The sequence below is a fragment of the Sinocyclocheilus rhinocerous genome, unplaced genomic scaffold (assembly GCF_001515625.1).
Source record: "Sinocyclocheilus rhinocerous isolate Xijiao unplaced genomic scaffold, SAMN03320098_v1.1 scaffold1449, whole genome shotgun sequence".
Taxonomy (NCBI): domain Eukaryota; kingdom Metazoa; phylum Chordata; class Actinopteri; order Cypriniformes; family Cyprinidae; genus Sinocyclocheilus; species Sinocyclocheilus rhinocerous.
The window spans coordinates 702,938-708,137 of NW_015664992.1; the positions used below are offsets into that span (position 1 = coordinate 702,938).

Sequence of the window (5,200 nt, forward strand, 5' to 3'; positions counted from 1 at the left end):
GGAAAATCAGAGTGATAGGCAATGTCCAGATACTCTTGAATGTAAGCCTCGAGCGAGCGTGTGCCCTGCTCGAGGGCTAACAACAGCCTTGCAGTGTCCATACCTGGCCAATGTTCACATGAGAAGCTGCTAGATCCTTGTGTGGCCGAGAATTCTGTTACGGGGCTGACGAGACGTGAGACATGCGGATCCATGTGCAAGCTTTATTTAAAGCAGAGAGATCAGAAACACAGGCAGGGTCGACCAATGGCAAAACAGGTATATGGCGGGCAAGACACAAGAATAGTCCTAGGGCTAGCGTAGGTCAACGATCGGCAGACAGAATCACAGGGGCGAGACTAGAGGGATAAATCCAGGAAAACAGGCAAAGATCAGAAACCGGGAAAACAGACAAGGCAAGACTAGGCTGGGCTAGGCTAGGAAGCTAAAGAGGGCTCTGTATAGTAGCTATCACTGCTGGCGATAAGCGCATACAATACTCGGCCGAGAATGGTTGTTTGAGTGAGTGTTATATAGTGAGTGAGTGATATGAAACAGCTGTGTGCAATCAGTGCTGTGTGCAATCAGTGCAATGAATGATGGGATATGTAGTCCGGGGTGATATGCAACAGTGTGTAGTGCGAGAGTCAATGAAAATGGAAAGGGTGACCTCTGATGGCTAGCAGACGGAAGTTCATGGACCGGATTCGTGACAATAATCTCTAAAATACATCTCAGTTCATCGCAATTTCACAAATCTAACACAATAAATATATGCATAATGAATCTTTCATAATGTCTACAATTTGTGTGTTATAATGAGAGGATTCGTGACCAGGCAAATTTCAGCACTGCATTGCTCAACGCTGCAAACACGTGTTAGCCTACATAGAAACTGCATACGCTTGCACCTGTTAATCGTTTATAATTTATATTTATGTTGCTTTTGTGCAATAGATGAATAACAATTTATTTGTTTTAGATATTGTATGCTTAGATAATTTTTGCCGGAGTCCCGTGAATCATTTTATTCTCCCGCATCCCGCACACACACAAGTGTCTACCCGCCCGCACCAGCACTCGCCCATCTTGTCCCGCGCCGCACTCTGTCGTGTCGGGTCTCGCGGGAGCAGGTTTCTAATCCACTGGCACTTGACTTGACAGTGCGTGTGCTACATCCTATTTACAATCTCTAGATTATAAAACACTGCATTCTGTCAGCAATGTAACGTGGCAGTAACGTATAGAGACCTTGACTTGTAACTATACTCCAATTACTATTTTGAAAATTATAAAGCGTTAAATTACTCCGTTACTAAAAAATCAATCAAATTACAGTAACACGTTACTAAGTAATGTGTTACTGCTCAACACTGTCTCTGAGGTGGAGGAATGAAGAAGGAAGAGGAGGACTGAGGTTTGGGGGATGGAGGAGGACAAGGATCAGAGGGTGGGCATGAAGCTGCGGCTGAACTGGAGTGCTCTAATGTCTGTGGAGTCAAACATTATGATTAATCTATTAAGGGGATTGCCATTTTTTTAATGAAATAAAATGATGTAGTGATAAAGTGATGTCATGATAAAGTCAGGATGTCTTTTATATTAACATGAGAGGTTTTCCTCTGGGTGCTCAAATTGGGTTTTGCCTGCTGCCACATGTGAGCCTCCAAACCTTGGCTTTTCAAACCGAAAAGATTTGTCATAGTCAGTGATAACAAAACCCTAACACTATAGGTAAAGGTTGAGATGTTTCAATGTCTGCAGTGATGCCTGCAATAGTTCGGTCTGCTTACCACTGACAATGTCAGTTTTGCCATCTTTGCAGGTGACACATCACTGACAGAGGGTGTGCTTTGGGCAGGAGTGCTCTGTGATGCATCCACTGTGACTGGTGGATGAACCTGTGACACATGCATAAAGTGCATATATAGTCTTCCTAAAATGATTTTAGATATAAAGACACATTGATGTTGCAAACACATCTATCTATTTATGCAACTTGAAATAGGCTAATTGAAGCTACCTTGTGAAATCCATTTCTGTACAAATCTCAGAAATACATTTCTGAGCTTCCTTCAGAAGGGTGGTCTGCCCCCTCATTTGCAGAGGGCACTTTTCTATCTGTGAACATAAAGTATAGCTATGACACTGTATCTCAAAAAAGCCATAAGTCATCATAATTATATCAATATTACATTGTATTTACATTGTAAATAATTTCTTATCCATACACATAAATAAAAATAGCACAATGTATTATCATACGAGTTTATTAGTTCGCCCATGAATCTAGCTGTATAACTTACCTTCTGATACAACTCATGCCATCTTTTTTGTCGGGGAGAATTTCTATTCCCTTGCCTAGATGGGCAAAACTCTCCAGACGCGCAAGCCATTCAGCATCACTCATGCCTTTGTGTGGCTTAGTTGAAGCTGTCACGATGTCAGTCAGTTCTCACCATGGACTACATTTCCCACAAGCCCCGCACCTGCAACTAATTAATTACACACACACCTGTTGTCCATCAGAAGCACTATAAATGTTGCTCACACACACTGCGAAGTATTGAATGAAGTTTATGATTGTCTGTCTGGTTGCGACTGCTCCGTTATGCTGATTGACTTTTTTGCTCATGGACTAAATGAGCCACTAAAAGCTCACCTTGTCCGGGATGGTCCTCGTGGATCACTGGCCCAATTTATGGATCATGCGCTTCTGGTGTCTGGATCTTCATTCACTGTGGGTGAGGCCGATCTAGTTCCTGTAGTGGCGGCCCTTGCAGAGATTCATCCTGTCGCAGCTAAGCAAACAGAGCCGTGTCCGTCCATGGCTGTTCCCCTTGAATTGACCACAAAACGCCAGAGGTTGGTCTCCAGTGTGGAGGATCCCCCGCTGAGATCGGTGCGAGCGGCTGGTGTGTCCGTGTTCTCAGCGCTGGTAATCCCTCTAAGCTCAGCGGCGGCGCCCACTGTAGGAGAAGCCGAGGAGGCGACACCCGCTACGGACCTGCTAAGGAGGCCGAGTATGAACTTTTCGCCTGTTCATTTGTGGATAAAAAGACTAATTATGAAGCTGTGTTCCCTTTTGTCCCACCCAACCTGGTGTCTGTCTGGTTGCGACTGCTCCGTACAGAGCGTTTCCTGAGCCTTAGTCTAAGTCTAGTCTGTTCCTGTGTTTACCTTTTGCCTGTGTTTGACTTTGCTGTTACAATAAAGCTGCACTTGGATCCGACCCTGCCTTCTCGTATCCTTCCTTCCGTAACAGAAGCCATGTCGTTGCCTGAAACAATACATAAAATGTTACACTAACTGCCATTGTAGCCCAACCCTAACCCTAACAGCATTTACCCTCCTGTTGTGTTCATTTCATGTTAGCTAATTTTGTGTTCCTGGTCCAAAATGACCGCCATATTATAGCAGATTATAAATCCATAATAATACACATATTATCTTACATATAACATGTTGTGATAGATCTTTTTATCAAGTTAAGTTTTTGTGAACATGTAAGTTTTTAACTTCTATTTGCTATTTATGGCCTGTATGTCTCATTGACCTAGGCTCATACAACTCGTTTTTGAGTATATATATATATATATATATATACAGTGGTGTGAAAAAGTGTTGGCCCCCTTCCTGATTTCTTATTTTTTTGCATGTTTGTCACACTTTAATGTTTCAGATCATCAAACAAATTTAAATATTAGTAAAAGATAACACAAGCATTATGTATGGATTAATTTGACTAAAACAAATACTCAGATTAAACATATTGTGCTATTTCAACTGTGTCCATGTGATATGGGCATGTGCCTAAACAAAATTTTTTACACTTATTGTATACACTTTTCCATTCACTTCTAATGACTGGTCATTTCTGACCAGGAACACCACATGTGTATAAAAGTTAAACAAAACACCAACATTATCCAAAATTATTTTGTGTGTTCAGATGCCGCATGTGGACAAAGTCATGGAACCTCATGACAATGAGATTAAATAAACAACATTTTTCAGAGAGAAAACTTGTAAATCGGTCAAATTGAACCGGCACACAATAGGAGGGTTAACAACCGGATACAACTATTTAGAGTTAGCTGCGGCAATTATACCTTAATAGTATTTACACATCAATGACAGTTAACGTTACTGCATCTATCCAGCTGACTGAATTCTGACAGCTGAGGTAATCATAGTCTAATTTTACGTAGCCAATCTTGCTATTCGTAAAATACAAAAATGTAAGCCATTTCATTAACAAAACATAAATAACATACCTGAGTGGAGATTGTATGGAATGTGCTCAAAGACGACAAAAATGGACCGTGTGCGGAGATTGGTGTGCCATTTCATTGGACGAGCAAAAATGTAGATCTTAACTTAATTGTTTTTTAAAAGGTGGAAGTCAGTACGTGCGTGATTGGTGTATGAAACATAGACCTTGCCATTTCATTGGACGGGCAAAAATAGAGATCGTAACTTAATTGGATTTTAAAAGGTAGAAGTCGGCATACTATTGGATTAATTTTACAGACTTGTGGTTGTCAGGTAACGCCATTTCGGCCTCAGTGTACCAATCTGTAACCGACTGAGTGACCCACTCAACGCAATGCGAGCCGTAGGTAAGAGACCAAGTAGAAGGCCAAGACGTCGACATTGAAAGACAAGTACCTAACAACGCCGTGCAATTGAGCCAAAGAAAGCAGGACGACACAAACAGCGGTTTTAAAGCTGCAGGTGGGCTCATCTGGGATTTGAACCCAGTTTCTCTCGCACCCAAAGTGAGAATCATACCCCTAGACCAACGAGCCATCGGATGCTCAGGGAACTAGCAAATGCAAAATGAAGGAACACATGGATGTGAAGCTTTCCGAGAAACTCCTTTCTGCCCACTGGCTTGGGCTGCCTTCCCAAACCAATGTTGAGAAAAATGGCAAGGAGAAGGCCACGAGGCTTGAGTCACCATGTAGACGGCTACCCTGCAGCGCAGCCCATCTGAGCCATCTCAGAAACGACACCTCATTTCAGTGCAAGCGCTCAAAGCCAACGAGCTAAGTGGTCAACCAAGGTTAAATTGCAGACGAGAAACAATGAAGAACAGCGAGATGCGGGCTTGAATATGAGCATGAAGCAGCACTAGTCTTACTTGACGGCGGCTTGCGATTGGCCGAGAGATGTCAGCAAGGATGGATACTGCTCAAGAAAAGAGGCACCAAAGACA

General features: G+C 42.5%; 1 pseudogene; it reads right to left on the minus strand.

Moving 5' to 3' along the window:
- Positions 1–4,537, minus strand: part of LOC107730610 (uncharacterized) — a 13,964-nt pseudogene extending 9,427 nt beyond the window's left edge.
- Positions 4,538–5,200: the final 663 nt, after the last annotated feature.